A 17,379-nucleotide genomic window follows, 5' to 3' on the forward strand; every position below is an offset into this window, starting at 1 on the left:
CTTAGGTTAGTTAGGTTTAACTATTTCTAAGTTCTAGGGGACTAATGACCTCAGCAGTTGAGTCCCATAGTGCTCAGAGCCATTTGAACCAGTAACACATTGTTGCACCTCTAGCCATTATGCAAGGAGTTATGTGGCTCAGCATTCATAGATAGAGTTATTCAATGTCCTCCTCTCCAACTGGCTTCGAAATTCGAGCTGGTTGGACTGCCCTCCCTGTCCATAATGCTCCAAACTTTCTCAGTTGGAAAGAGATCCGGCTATCTTGCTGGCCAATGCTGGGTTATGCAAACAGGAAGAGAACCAGTAGAAACACTCGCAGTTCACGGCTGGCATTATCTTGCTGAAATGTAAATCCACCATGGCTTATCGTGAAGGGCAGCAGAACGGAATATCGTCGAAGTACCGCTGTCTGTAAGGGTGCCGCAAATGACAACCAAAGATGCTGAAGATGAAATAGCACTCGTGATTATTGGTATATATTTTGAGTGACGGCTCTGTCGGGCTGGTATTCCACTGCATCCGGGGCGGCACCAGATACGTCTTCGCCGGTCATTGGGGCTCAGTTGGAATCCGGACTCATCACTGAAGACAAATTTATTCTCGAATCAACGAGATTGCAGGTTAGTTTTTTTTATTTTTATATTTGCCAACCTATATAAGAAAAGATGTCGAGTTACTCGTTCAGATGTTACATTTGAATGTTGTCTGTTTGCGAGAAGACCTTGTCGCATCTGGTGAAAGAAGGAAAATAAGTTCACTAGTGTGTGTAGGAAACCGACAGCTGCAGTATTGTGGGCTATCGAGGGTGTGATTTATCATTTCACGGTGAACACGACACCACGAGTGTCATGTACAGAATGTAGGTTGAGCAGGACCATACAGACCGGCATGTTGGATTTCAACGGTCCCAATCGTCTAGCGCCAGAGGGGAAATACACTCCTGGAAATTGAAATAAGAACACCGTGAATTCATTGTCCCAGGAAGGGGAAACTTTATTGACACATTCCTGGGGTCAGATACATCACATGATCACACTGACAGAACCACAGGCACATAGACACAGGCAACAGAGCATGCACAATGTCGGCACTAGTACAGTGTATATCCACCTTTCGCAGCAATGCAGGCTGCTATTCTCCCATGGAGACGATCGTAGAGATGCTGGATGTAGTCCTGTGGAACGGCTTGCCATGCCATTTCCACCTGGCGCCTCAGTTGGACCAGCGTTCGTGCTGGACGTGCAGACCGCGTGAGACGACGCTTCATCCAGTCCCAAACATGCTCAATGGGGGACAGATCCGGAGATCTTGCTGGCCAGGGTAGTTGACTTACACCTTCTAGAGCACGTTGGGTGGCACGGGATACATCCGGACGTGCATTGTCCTGTTGGAACAACAAGTTCCCTTGCCGGTCTAGGAATGGTAGAACGATGGGTTCGATGACGGTTTGGATGTACCGTGCACTATTCAGTGTCCCCTCGACGATCACCAGTGGTGTACGGCCAGTGTAGGAGATCGCTCCCCACACCATGATGCCGGGTGTTGGCCCTGTGTGCCTCGGTCGTATGCAGTCCTGATTGTGGCGCTCACCTGCACGGCGCCAAACACGCATACGACCATCATTGGCACCAAGGCAGAAGCGACTCTCATCGCTGAAGACGACACGTCTCCATTCGTCCCTCCATTCACGCCTGTCGCGACACCACTGGAGGCGGGCTGCACGATGTTGGGGCGTGAGCGGAATACGGCCTAACGGTGTGCGGGACCGTAGCCCAGCTTCATGGAGACGGTTGCGAATGGTCCTCGCCGATACCCCAGGAGCAACAGTGTCCCTAATTTGCTGGGAAGTGGCGGTGCGGTCCCCTACGGCACTGCGTAGGATCCTACGGTGTTGGCGTGCATCCGTGCGTCGCTGCGGTCCGGTCCCAGGTCGACGGGCACGTGCACCTTCCGCCGACCACTGGCGACAACATCGATGTACTGTGGAGACCTCACGCCCCGCGTGTTGAGCAATTCGGCGGTACGTCCACCCGGCCTCCCGCATGCCCACTATACGCCCTCGCTCAAAGTCCGTCATCTGCACATACGGTTCACGTCCACGCTGTCGCGGCATGCTACCAGTGTTAAAGACTGCGATGGAGCTCCGTATGCCACGGCAAACTGGCTGACACTAACGGCGGCGGTGTACAAATGCTGCGCAGCTAGCGCCATTCGACGGCCAACACCGCGGTTCCTGGTGTGTCCGCTGTGCCGTGCGTGTGATCATTGCTTGTACAGCCCTCTCGCAGTGTCCGGAGCAAGTATGGTGGGTCTGACACACCGGTGTCAATGTGTTCTTTTTTCCATTTCCAAAAGTGTATATCTGTTCACTTGGACATGAAGGAACATTGAACCATATCACCCACCTTATATCAGGAAACTGTTACGTTTTTAAGAAGACCTGGACAGTTTAATGACGTCTGGAGTGCCACAGGCTGTTGAGATGGCGACCATTTTCCTGGCTTTCCTTACGTCACAGACGAGAAGCGCACGCACAGTGACGCATCCAACGCCCACACTGGACACAAGTGTGGCACCACGTCATTTTTTCAAACAGTCCTGCATACAGCATCACAATGAGTGCATTTGTCATCATCACATGGCGAAGTGCCGTGGCTCACAACACACGGTCACCTCTGGTTCACACAGCCTGTATTTTGAACAGCACACTGCTGATATGTTAAGGCTGGTGGTTGTAACCTGTGTTCGAGGTCCTCGTGATATCTTTCAACAAGATAATGCAAGACTACATGTTCCCAATGCTACCCTGCCTGGACTCGATGCAGAGGGTTTTCGACTCTTGCCCTGGCCAGCACTTTCTCCAGATCTCTCACTTACTGAAAACATTTAGTCACGGGTTATTAAGACTCTGGCACATCATCGCTTCCAGCCGCTGGTGGCCTAGCGGTTCTAGGCGCTTCAACCTGGAGCCGCGCGACTGCTACGGTCGCAGGTTAGAATCCTGCCTCGGGCATGGATGTGTGTGATGTCCTTACGTTAGTTAGGTTTAAGTAGTTCTTAGTTCTAGGGGACTGATGACCTCAGAAGTTAAGTCCCATAGTGGTCAGAGCCATTTGAACCATTTTGAACATCACCACTCCTACGCCACTGTGACTGATGGACACTGTCATTGAGCGTGCCCTGTAGCTGACTGACGTATGGGAAGCTCAGGTATGATTCCCGGCTCTGTCGGAGAGTTTATCTGTTCGAAGACTGGATGTTCTGTTGCCCTTATCATCATTTCATTGTGACTGATGTGTAAGATCACTGAGTGGTATCAAATACGAGGGACGTTCAACAAGTAATGCAACACACTGTTATTCTGAAAACAGGTTTGTTTGATTTAACATTCAAGTACTCTATATAAGTTTCCACTCTTTTGTCTCCAAACTACTATTATTAAACTTAATCTCAGTTGAATGCGGCACTCTGTACCACCTTACTGGGAGGACCATATGCCCCAAGTTACCAGTCTTCTGATCGACGCTGAAGCCATCGCACTGCAGCATCGACAACTTGCCCCTCCCGTGGAGTGCATCCTTCATTGAGCCTAAGAGATGGAAGTCGGAAGGCGCAAGATCCGGGCTGTCGGGTGGACGTGGAAGAACAGTCGAATGAAATTTTGTGAGCTTCTCTCATGTGCTCAAAGTTGTTCGAGATCTTGTGTTGTGATGGAGTACGAGAAGTACAATTACATTTTTGTGGCGACGAACACTCTGAAATCGTTTCACTAATTCCCCCAGGGTAGCACTTGAGAGTTATTCGTTACACTATTAGATAGGCCGTCAAACAGAATCACTTCTTGAGAGTCCCAGAAGACCACTTTTTCTTCAGAGGAGAAGTGGTGTGGTGCCACTCCATTGATGACAGTTTTGTTTCCGGTTCGAAGTGATGAAGCCAGGTTTCGTCGCTTTTGGTCACGACCAACCTCGTAACGCCGAAGCAATTCTGCACTGATGGTCCTTTGTTGCTCTTTTTTGGTCTCCTGTTGGGCGGGGAGGAAAGTAGCGGGATCACATCTTTGAGTGCCTTACGAGTGTGTCAGTACTACGAACAGAGACATTCAGTCGCGCAGCGAGGTGCTTGACTGCGATGCGTCGATCGCCTCGAACGAGAGTTTCAACACTGCATGATTCTCAGCTGTGCGCGGCTGACCGGCATGCGGCAGGTTGGCAGCCTTGTGCGACCTCTTTCTGACTATGACGGACGCCTCGCCCAACGAGTCACCGTGCTTTTGTTCAGTATCAGGTCTCCGATGCATTTTGCATGCGCATGTGTATGTCGACGAAACTTAATGCTTGGAACGCACCAAGGCGACATAGGGGTGGGAGCTGGAATATTTGACGACATCCGACAGCATATTCCGCATTTCTTCAACCGAAATTCGTAAAAAAAAAAACATGCTTTGCATTACTTACTGAACGAGTGCAATCTCAGACGGCGCCTCTATGGCAGTATTGCCGAACGATCATTTCTTTTCATTTCTGGCACAGTTTTGAAGGAGCAGAAACTGATACACGCGTATGTGTCATCCAAGCTCAGATCGACTCGATGCCAAGTGGGTTAGAATAGTTCTTTGAGTTGAATGTTCTGAATTTCGTGTCCTGTAAACGTCGAAGCCGCCCGTAAACTTAATTATGTACCGTTCCTACTGTAATACGCACAACAAATAAACTTTCGTTATTTGCCATCCTGCCTACTGTTGTAATGTTAATGATTAGCAGTGCACAAACTCACTTCAGCCACAACACTCTAATCTGAAGTCCGGGATGAGTTCAGAGGAGACGCGGCTTCCCTGTTTACACAGCAGCGCCCCGCCGTGGCGCATGGCAGGCTCTTTATATTCAAATTCGGCGGCCCCGTCGGCAAAGCAGGTTACTGCAATCCCACTACAGCCAGTTTTCCCCCCGCGCCGCGCCACTGCCACGCACACTACCTGTGGTGGTTACTTCCACCCCTCTCCCTGGCTCCCTCTCCCTCCCTTACCCCCCCAGCACACGGACGACTCCGGAAAGCTGCCCCTAATCCACGCAGCGGGGTCTCACCGGCAGACCTCAAACGTAATGCGGAAAGACTGCGCGCGCTGCTACACACCAGATATAAGGCTAACGACGTAGCGTCCGCTCCCAACTTGTTCCCCAAATCCCGTCCTGGCACAGGGAAACGTCCGCGTTACAGCTCACTCAGTAACTGGCTGCACAGGATAAATACGGGATGCGTCACCCAACTGCCAACGAATGTACTTCTTGTGACACATAACCAGTTCTCCATTCGTACAAAGTAATTTTTATTATCCACGTGCAAGGTATCTGAACTTGAGTCATATTTCTAGATTTTCAAAACTGACGCTTTTCCTCACAAGGGTATCCTAATTAAATTGCACGATTATGGAGAACCCGAGAAAATTCTGGTCGTAAGTGAAATCACCAAACGGGTCAAAGGCTTTCATCCAGCCACTCGTTCACCAGTCTGGTGTGGAACAGAAGACAACAAAAGAAAGCTGAAGTTTCAAATTTCACGTCTAAGAAAACAGACTTACCGTTGTCTGGCCGTCGCCCATAGCCCCATATGCACGAACTAGTAAAAAGCATCCCTTGCACAGAGAAGCAATTAAGGAGATCAAAAAAAGTCGCTAGGTCCGGATGGAATCCCAGTTCGGCTTTGGAGAGACTACTTTACGGCATTGGCCCCCTACTTAGCTTGCATTTATCACGAATCTATCACCCAGCTCGAAGTCCCAAGGGACTGGCAAAAAGCGCGGGTGACTCCTGCATACTTAGACAAATATGCTTCACACCGATTTGCTGCAGAATTCTTGAACTATTCTGACTCCGAATATAATTTTATTTTATTTTATATCTTCCTTTTTTTTTAGACTGAAAACTTATGTCCACGAATCAGCACGGTTTTTTGGATGCAGGGTAACATGCAGATTCCGAGTTTCTAAATTTACGAAAAATATTTGACTGTCCCACTGGCCGGCCGGAGTGGCCGAGCGGTTATAGGCGCTTCAGTCTGGAAACGCCCGACCGCTACGGTCGCAGGTTGGAATCCTGCCTCGGGCATGGATGTGTGTGATGTCCTTAAGTTAGTTAGGTTTAAGTAGTTCTAAGTTCTAGGGGACTGATGACCTCCGCAGTTAAGTCCCATAGTGGTCAGAGCCATTTGAACCATTTGTCCCACAGCAGACTGTTGAAGAATGTACTTTCATGTAGTACACATGAGTGGCTCGAAGACTTTTTAAGTTAACATATCTAAGTATGTTGTCCTCTACGGCGAATGTTCATTAGAGACGAGGATATCGTCAGGAGCCCCGTGAATTTGTGATAGGACCGCTGTTATTTTCAGTATACATAAATGATTTGGCGTTTACAGGACACGAAATTCAGAACATTCAGCTGCAACAACGATTCTGATCCAGTTGGCATGGAGTCGATCTGAGCTCGAGGCAGGATTCGAACCTGCGACCGTAGCGGTCACGCGGTTCTAGACTGAAACGCCTTTAACCGTATGGCCACACCGGCCGGCAGTGCTGGTGATCCTATCTCATAAATCATTTATGTATACTACACCAATGGCCATTAAAATTGCTACACTAAGAAGAAATGCAGATGATAAACGGGCATTCATTGGACAAATATATTACACTACAACTGACATGTGATTACATTTTCACGGAATTTTGGTGCATAGATGCTGCGAAATCAGTACCCAGAACAATCACCTCTGACCGTAATAACGGCCTTGATACGCCTGGGCATTGAATCAAACAGAGCTTGGATGGCGTGTACAGGTACAGGTGCCCATGCAGCTTCTACACGATACCAGAGTTCATCAAGAGTAGTGACTGGCGTATTGTGACGAGCCAGTTGCTCGGCCACCATTGACCAGACGTTTTCAGTTGGTGAGAGATCTGGAGAATGTGATGGCCAGGGCAGTAGTCGAGCATTTTCTGTATGCAGAAAGGCCCGTACAGGACCTGCAACATGCGGTAGCGCATTATCCTGCTGAAATGTGGGGTTTCGCAGGGATCGAATGAAGGGTAGAGCCACGGGTGGTAACACATCTGAAATGTAACGTCCATTGTTCGAAGTGCCGTTAGTGCGAACAAGAGGTGACCGAGACGTGTAACCAATGGCGCCCCATACCATCACGCCGGGTGATACGCCAGTATGGCGATGACGAATACACGCTTCCAATGTGCCAAACACGAATGCGACCATCATGGTGGTGTAAACAGAACCTGGATTCATCCGAGAAAAAGACGTTTTACCATTCGTGCACCCAGGTTTGTCGTTGATTACACCATCGCAGGCGCTCCTGTCTGTGATGCAGCGTCAAGGGTGACCGCAGCCATCGTCTCCGAGCTGATAGTCCATGTTCGTGCAGATGGTTGTTGTCTTGCAAACGTCCCCATCAGGGATCGAAACGTGGCTGCACGACGCGTTACAGCCATGCGGATATGATGCCTGTCATCTCTACTGCTAGTGATACGAGGCCGTTCGGATCGAGCACGGCGTTCCGTATTACCCTACTGAACCCACCGATTCTATATTTTGCTAACACTCATTGGATCTAGACCAACGCGAGCTGCAATCTCACGATACGATAAATCGCAATCGCGACAGTCTACAATCCGACCTTTATCAAATCGGAAACATGATGGTTCGCATTTCTCCTCCTTACACGAGGCATCACAACAACGTTTGACCAGGCAACGCCGGTCAACTGCTCTTTGTGTATGAGAAATCGGTTGGAAACTTTCCCCATGTCAGCACTTTTTATGTGTCGCCACCGGCGCCAACCTTGGGAGAATGCTCTGTAAAGCTAATCATTTGCATATCACAGCATCTTCTTCCTGTCGGTTAAATTTCGCGTCTGTAGCACGTCATCTTCGTGGTGTATCAATTTTAATGGCCAGTAGTGTAAAAACGTTAGAGGTCCTGTTACGCTTCATTATGATAGGTCATTATGTTTCACTCGTTTCGTTTGTTTGCAGCAATCGCCATCCAATATAACAAATGCAATATCGTATTTTGTCTTCTACTATAATGAATCAAATTGTGTACAGTGCATCAATTTCTTGTTTTGTTTTTTGTTTTTTGTTTTTTTTTTTTTGTTTTGTTTTGTTAAGCAAGGTTGGCTACAATGTAAGACTGGTAGATTGATATTAAACATTTAAGTGACCAACAACGACCAGTTGGTATTCGTTTTCAGTATCACAATACTGTTGTATTTTTTTAATCATTATGACCTTTAGAAGCACATAAGGCAGATGTAAAAAAACTTGCATGGATCGTGGGAAGGAAGAATAGTTGTGCGCAATACTGCGTATTAATTTGACTCCTCAGACTTTTCTGAGTTACTCGTGTGGGAGGGAGTATTATATTGACGAATCTTGCAGGAACATAGTGTAGGTGGGGGTAAAAGTAACGACTGGGTCGGGGGCACACATCACGTCCCTAAAGTAGAAGTTCGCCATTCGCCCACCAGGCAGCGCATACGTCATCATCTCCACAGTTCTATTCTGGAACCTCGTGGCAGTCGGACGCTTGCAGCTGGAGAAAAGGCGGTCAGTTATACGCTTTCAAGGTAAAATTTGTATAGTTTTGATTGAGTGTTGGGTGACCTTAAATATAGTTAAAAATTAGATAAACTCGGTACCGGAAGTAGCGATTATAAGCTTCCAATACCCACCTTGATTTCCACGACTTTTGTATGTGTGTTGACTGCCGAGAAGGAAAATAGCGGAATAGTGTAAAAGCACGCAGGCCTGTTGTAGAAGTTCGGAGGCGCATTTTTACCCCATTAGGAAACAATTTGCGAACTTTTGCTCCATAGCCTCTTCTTTGACTAATATAATGGCTCCAAACGTATTGAAGCATGTTTTCTTGCTGTTTATTTACCTTAGATGTTTCATTTTTCACCTTATAGAACTTAAATTAATTTTGCTTTCCTGAAGTTGTTCTTTCGTGTTTTCAAAGATACCTCTCAGATACAATTCGAATACAATCACGTCTTCCAGAGCGGCATTTTTTCCAGTAAGAGAACGAGAACATGAACTCGACAGCCATTAACAGAGCGCTCTACCATCAAACTGTTGACCATATTGGAAATGGGAGCTCAGTACGGCAAACATCCAAAGCTACTGGGTTTTAAGAGGCTGCCTTAATAAAACGTCTTAGAACCCGTAAAGGAAGTCAGCATTTCGGCCGATTCACAACAACGTTTTTACTGGAGAATAAACAAGAAACAAGTAACACCGCAGCAATGCGTTTCGCTGTATAAATTGTTTTTTCGGGACTACTCTCAGACAATTACATTTACTTTTGTTCCACATATTTATTTGTAATCCTTACAATTTTCTTCAGCTGGGGGTAAAAGTAGGCACTGCGTACTCTTGCCCCAAGCTTCTGTACCCTTGTCGAACACTATGGGGTAAGAATCTGCAAAATTATTTCTGAGGAAAACTTTCATTAATCCTCTCATAACAACTGGGTGATAATGAAACTTTTACCTAATGTTATCAACATGTCAAACCGGCTGTTGCATGCACAACTGGTTTAATATACCTGCAAAATATTTAAATGTATTTAGTGAGCCATTGGAGTTTGTTAAGTGTCTCCGTGGCCATTTCGTGCCGACCAAACGATCCCGCTGCGAAAGGTACGGCTCAAATTTTGCATGAAAATGCTGTGGGACGACTCGGTCATTTGGATGCAGTTTAATAATTATTCTTACGTGTTTACCAACCTTTTATTATCCCCAAAAACGATTTATGCGTTTCGACATTCCGTCATTTTCAAAGTCAGTGTTATGTCAATCACATGTTTCATGACTGAAATGCTGGCGGGATGCAACGTAACTAATGAACAACTCTATATGATTGACATAACACTCCCTTTGAAAACGACGGAATGTTGAAACGCGTAAGCTGTATTTGGAAATAATAAACGTGTGGTCAAGTGATAAGAAACGTTATCAAACCGAAAGGTATGGCACTTGGTTCGACGTTCTCTGCTGCTCTTACTTGGCAATGGTCCCAGAAATGCTCAAGAATCAGTCATACAATTGTTTTCAAGACACTTCTTATGTGAATGTATTACGTTTCTTTTATATTCTTTCAAGGCCTGACATCTGCTTTTCTTGCAACTTTTCTTTTGTGCGCTAATTCCAGTTCAGATTGATCTGTGTGGTTACTTACTTTATTTATTTATTTATTTATTGCTCTGTGGGACCAAATTAAGGAGAAGTCTCCATGGTCATGGAACGAGTCAATAAATGAAAATATAACACGATAGTAGAAACAGATAAAATGAAATATAAGAAACGTATTCAAGCGACAATTCGTAAGTTTAAATAAAGAAAATCAACAATGTAACACTGGAATTTGCTTAATTTTTCAGCTCTTCCAGGAGCTCCTCGACAGAACAGAAGGAGTGAGCCATGAGGAAACTCTTCAGTGTGGACTTAAAAGTGTTTGTCCTACTGCTAAGATTTTTGAGTTCTTATGGTAGCTTATTGAAAATGGATGCAGCAGAATAGTGCACTCCTTTATGCACAAGAGTCAAGGAAATGCATTCCACATGCAGATTTGATTTCTGCCTAGGATTAACTGAGTGAAAGCTGCTAACTCTTGGGAATAAGCTAATATTGCCAACAACAAACGAGATTAAAGAAAATATATACTGCGAGGACAATGTCAGAATTCCCTGACTATTGAACAGGGGTCGACAAGAGGTTCTCGAACTTGTACCACATACAGCTCGAACAGCCCGTTTTTGAGCCAAAAATACCCTTTTTGAATCAGAAGAATTACCCCAAAAAATAATACCATATGATATAAGCGTATGAAAATAGGCGAAGTAGACTACTTTTCGTGTTGAACTGTCACTTATTTCAGATACTGTTCTAATGGTAAATAAAGCTGCATTTAGTTTCTGAACAAGATCCTGAACATGGGCTTTCCACAACAGCTTACTATCTACCGAACGCCTAGGAACTTGAACTGTTCTGTCTCGCTTATATTATGCCCATTCTGTCTGATCAAAATATCGGTTCTTGTTGAATTGTGAGTTAGAAACTGTATAAACTGAATCTTACTGTGATTTAGCGTCAAATTATTTTCCACAAGCCACGAACTTATTAACTACATTATTTGATAATGTTTCAATATTACACACAAGATCCTTCACTACCAAGCTGGTGTCATCAGCAAACAGAAATATTTTTTAATCACCTGTAATACTAGAAGGCATATCATTTATATAAATAAGAAACAGCAGTGGCCCCAGCACCGACCCTTGGGGAATGCCCCACTTAACAGTGCCCCATTGGGACTCAACATCACTACCACTCTCAATATTGCGGAGAATTACCTTCTGCTTTCTGTTCTTAAAGTAAGAGGCGAACCAATTGTAAGCTACTCCCCTTACTCCATAATGGTCCAATTTCTGCAGTAATATTTTGTGGTCAACACAGTCAAAAGCCTTCGTTAAATCAAAGAAAACACCTAGCGTTCGCAATGTTTTATTTAATCCGTCCAAAATCTCACAGAGGAAAGAGAATATAGAATTTTCAGTTGTTGAACCATTTCTAAAACCAAACTGTACATTTGACAGCAAATTATGTGAATTTAAATGCTCCAGTAACCTTGTATATACAATCTTCTCGATAACTTTAGCAAACACCTTGGCATAGAAACAGGTCTATAATTGTCAACATATCCCTCTCTCCCTTTCTATAAAGTGGCTTCACTACCGAGTACTTTAATCGGCCAGGAAACCGACCACTCCTAAAGGAAAAGTTACAGATATGGCTAAGTACTGGGCTAACATACATAGAACAATACTTCAGTATTCTGCTAGATACTTTGTCATATCCATAAGAGTTCTTGGTCTGCTAGCCAGTTTGTCTACTGTATTGTCAGTATCATGGAGAAGTATTTCAGGTAACACTTTTTTTTTGCAAGCGCTATATGACTCCCTGTTGTGACTAGGCTTCTATTTAGTTCACCTGCTATATTCAGAAAGTGATTATTAAATACTGTACATATATGCGAGTTATCAGTAACACGGACATTCCCACTATGCACTGATTCTATATCGACCTGTCTCTGCAGACCAGCCACTTCCTTTACGACTGACCATATGGTTTTAATTTTATCCTGAGACTTAGATGTTCTACCTGCATAGTACATACTTTTTGCCTTCCTAATAAGTTTTTTAAGCACCTTACAATACTGTTTGTAATGGGCTGCTGCATTTAGATTTTTACTGTTTCTAACGTTTTGATATAATTGCCACTTTGTTCTACAGGATATTCGTATCCCTCTAGTCACCCACCCAGGCTGCGTGCTTGTGCTAGTACCACGTTCTAACGGAAAGCAACTTTCAAAGAGCACGAGGAAAGTCTTGAGGAAAGCATTACGGTGTTTGCTGTTTCTAGTCATTTGTTACCAACAATGTAATGGGGCAGCCGTGCATTTGTTCGGCTGTTTACGCACAATGAAGCTTTCAACGTCATCCACTGGCTAGTGTATTTATATTGTAAACAGTAAAGTGCCTACTACATTTTCCTCGGGTACTCAACAAATTGTTTTCAACTTCCGATTTTCTTCCGTTAAGGGCAAAGTGCTACGTTCTGTCTGCAACCATTTCTTAACTTGAATCACTCATATCTGGTCCGATACTTCATGAATGACACCTTGTATTGTCATTATGATGATCTGACAGATTACAAGGTAAAAAACTGTTCAGCCATATCACTCGAATCAAAGAAAGGCTGCAGTCAGTGTATGTATGTATGTATGTATGGGTACATTAGTGTGTGTGTGTGTGTGTGTGTGTGTGTGTTACATCGCAACGACCGGCGGTTTGTCGTCAGCGTTTCTCTTTGCCCCTGAAAGTCAGGCCACCCGCAGCAGCAGCCGCGTGGTTGGGTTGCCTGTGCGCCAGGGGCAGATCAAAGCGGCCGCTCCGGAACGACGAAATGGGAGGGGTCGGCGGCGGCGGCGTTTTCCGGGCTGCAGGGCGGGAGGCGGGGGCGTGGGGGCGGCGGGCGGGCGGGCGGGCGCTGGCAACAGCGGGGCGGTGGCGGGGGCGGGCAATGGCGGACGGATAATGGCGGCGGCCCGCGGCTATCGATAGCCGCGTCGGTCCGCGTGTCGCCTGTCTCGGTCGGTCAAATGAACTGCCGGACGTGTAGCGGGGCACGGCGCGAGCGTGCAGGAGCGCAACGCAATTTCTCCGGCGGCCTGTCTCAAAGGCAGGCGAAAAATAAGGTCGCAGGGCAGCTAGGCGGGAAATACAGGCGGGCCGCACTGCTAGCCAGTTTGTCTACTGTATTGTCTGCTGGTGATGCTGTTCTGTAGTGAAAAGTGGAGTCGATGGACGGACGTAAAGGACTGACAAACTGTCTTATTTGGAGAAAAATCTTATTGTCTGTCTGTCTGTTGTTGATGCGTCCTTAAGTAGGAAGACTGGTTTGATGCATTTATCCATAGTAATCTGTCCTCTGCAAGCCACCTCACCTCTGTTTAACCCACATTTATTTTATTGTGTTAACTATACTCAAGAACTGGACTGTACGACCGGCCGGAGTGGCCGAGCAGTTCTAGGCGCTACAGTCTGGAACAGCGCGACCACTACGGTCGCAGGTTCGAATCGTGCCTCGGGCATGGATGTCTGTGATGTCCTTAGGTTAGTTAGGTTTAAGTAGTTCTAAGTTCTAGGGGACTGATGACCTCAGAAGTTAAGTCCCATAGTGCTCAGAACCATTTTTGGACTGTACGGTTCGTACGCTCAACTCTTCGCTCCATTAACAATCTGACGATTCCTTGGTGCCACAGGATCTGTTCCATTAACCGCTCTCTTCTCTTATTCAAGTTGTGCCATGAGTTTCTTCCATTCCTGCCCCCCGCCCCCCTCAATCAGTTCAGTACGTCACTTCTGTGCGGGTCTAAACTTTGCATATAACGGATGCAGTTGAAGAGGGAGAATCCGTCTTTCTAGATTTCCAAAAAGAAATTCGACACTATCACATAGTCGACTACTAACCAAGATACGATCATTTGCATTTAAATCCACACCAATACTTTGTAATCCAAAATTAAGTGCCTCGAATAGGGTTCATCGAACCACCTCCAAGCTATTTCTGTACCGTTCCACTGTTAAAAGCGCCTGGGAAAAACAAACACTTAAAACATTTACGTGCGTCTTCTAATTTCTATTATTGTACTACAATGATCATACCTTCCTTTGTAGGCGCGTCTCAACAAAATATTTTCACACAAGAGGAGAAAATTGGTGAGTGACATTTTCTGAAAAGACCCTGTAGCAAAGAAAAAGGCCAAAATCATCTACAAATAGTTTAAGAAAGCCACTCAATTTGCCTTTATAATCTTCCATAGAGATTGGAACAGCAGAGGGCCTATTACATCTCCTTGGGAAACGCTGGGTATGTCATTGACTTTCCGTTAATTCCCACGAACTGTTGCTTTTCTGACAGGAAATCACGAAACCACTTGCACAGCTGAGGCAGTACTCCGCAGCCCTGAAGTTTGAATACAGGACTATTGTGAGGAAGTGGGTGAAAATGCAGGAAATGTAAAAGTGTAGAATTAATTTCAGAACTTTAGTCGAGCGAGCGCTTGTACGTGATTGCTAACTACTTGAATACTGTATCAACAAACTCTGAAAGGAACATAATTGGTATATAATCTGGAGTAGACAACTTGTCATTATTAAGTAGTTTAAACTGCTTCACCACAACGAGGATGCCTGTTTCTATGCTGCTCATGTTGACAGATGTTCATTATTGGAATTCTAGAACATTTGCTTCGTCATATTTAGTGAAGGAATTCCGGAAAAGCGTGTTTAGTAAGTCCGTTTTAGTGTCACTGTCATCGATAGCATTACCATTGCTATCGTGCAATGAAGGTATTGATTATGTCTTACCGCTGGTGTACTTTACTTTCGACTGGAATCTCTCTGGATTTTCTGGCAAACTTCGAGACAAAGTTTCGCTGCAGAAGCTATTAAAAGTATCTCCCACTGAAGTACGCGATAAATTTCGAGCTCCAAAAAAATGGTTCAAATGGCTCTGAGCACTATGGGACTTAACATCTATGGTCATCAGTCCCCTAGAACTTAGAACTACTTATACTTAACTAACCTAAGGACATCACACACGTCCATGCCCGAGGCAGGATTCGAACCTGCGACCGTAGCAGTCGCGCGGCTCCGGACTGAGCGCCTAGAACCGCTCGGCCACCACGGCCGGCTTCGAGCTCCAGATCACCAGTCTTGGAGATCATGCGTTCTTTTAAATTAAGCATGCTTTTTCGCGACAGTGTTTGTATTGTGAACCATGGGGGACCAGTAGCGTCACTTATTTATTTATTTCGTATGGAACTTTCAACTGTCGTCATAGTATATCTCTTAACTTAAGCCTTGTCTGTTTTATGCTTAACATACTAAGCTGGGAACGATTGTAGCTGTTTTAATTACGAATAAAGCGAATTTTTACATGAACACATATTTTCAACGTTGTTTTCTGCTTGGTTATGCCTGTATTACAGGGTTAAGTATCAATATTCTTTTCACGTCAGCAATGGCGTATACTTTACTGGTTAAATAGCATGTATGCCATATGAAGTCACAATACATATTTTTCCTCTGTGAAGACGGTCCATGAATAAATGTATTGTAAGACAGAACAGTATACAGGGTGTTACAAAAAGGTAAGACCAAACTTTCAGGAAACATTCCTCACACACAAAGAAAGAAAATATGTTATGTGGACATGTGTCCGGAAACGCTTACATTCCATTTTTTATTACTTCTCTTCAGATCACATTAATCATGGTATGGAAACACACAGCAACAAAACGTACCAGCGTCATTTCAAACACTTTGTTACAGGAAATGTTCAAAATGTCCTCCGTTAGCGAGGATACATGCATCCACCCTCCGTCGCACGGAATCCCTGATGCGCTGTTGCAGCCCTGGAGAATGTCGTATTGTATCACAGCCGTCCACAATACGAGCACGAAGAGTCTCTACATTTGGTACCGGGGTTGTGTAGACAAAAGCTTTCAAAAGCCCCGATAAATGAAAGTAAAGAGGGTTGAGGTCAGGAGAGCGTGGAGGCCATGGAATTGGTCCGCCTCTACCAATCCATCGGTCACCGAATCTGTTGTTGAGAAGCGTACGAACACTCCGACTGAAATGTGCAGGAGCTCCATCGTGCATGAACCACATGTTGTGTCGTACTTGTAAAGGCACATGTTCTAGCAGCACAGGTAGAGTATCCCGTACGAAATCATGATAACGTGCTCCATTGAGCGTAGGTGGAAGAACATGGGGCCCAATCAAGACATCACCAACAATGCCTGCCCAAACGTTAACAGAAAATCTGTGTTGATGACGTGATTGCACAATTGCGTGCGGATTCTCGTCAGCCCACACATGTTGATTGTGAAAATTTACAGTTTGATCACGTTGGAATGAAGCCTCATCCGCAAAGAGAGCATTTGCACTGAAATGAGGATTGACACATTCGCAGAAGTGTACCCGTGGAGGCCTATCAGCTACTGATAGTGCCTGCACACGCTGTACATGGTACGGAAACAACTGGTTCTCCCGTAGCACTCTCCATACAGTGACGTGGTCAACGTTACCTTGTACAGCAGCAACTTCTCTGACGCTGACAGTAGGGTTATCGTCAACTGCACGAAGAATTGCTCGTCCATTGCAGGTGTCCTCGTCGTTCTAGGTCTTCCCAAGTCGCGAGTCATAGGCTGGAATGTTCCGTGCTCCCTAAGACGCCGATCAATTGCTTCGAACGTCTTCCTGTCGGGACACCTTCGTTCTGGAAATCTGTCTCGATACAAACGTACCTCGCCACGGCTATTGCCCCGTGCTAATCCAGACATCAAATGGGCATCTGCCAACTCCGCATTTGTAAACATTGCACAGACTGCAAAACCACGTTCGTGATGAACACTAACCTGTTGATGCTACGTACTGATGTGCTTGATGCTAGTACTGTAGAGCAATGAGTCGCATGTCAACACAAGCACCGAAGTCAATTGGGCCAACTGGCGGTGAATCAAGGAAGTACAGTAGATACTGACGAAACTAAAATGAGCTCCAACAGGGAAATTAAGTATTTCCGGACACATGTCCACATAACATCTTTTCTTTATTTGCGTGTGAGGAATGTTTCCTGGAAGTTTGGCCGTATCTTTTTGTAACACCGTTTATGTCACGCATTTCTCCAAGAAACTGTACAGGGTCAACATTAATAAAAATAGACAAACTGTAAGGACAGGTT

This window comes from Schistocerca cancellata, chromosome 10 (genome assembly GCF_023864275.1).
Source record: "Schistocerca cancellata isolate TAMUIC-IGC-003103 chromosome 10, iqSchCanc2.1, whole genome shotgun sequence".
In the NCBI taxonomy this organism is placed as follows: domain Eukaryota; kingdom Metazoa; phylum Arthropoda; class Insecta; order Orthoptera; family Acrididae; genus Schistocerca; species Schistocerca cancellata.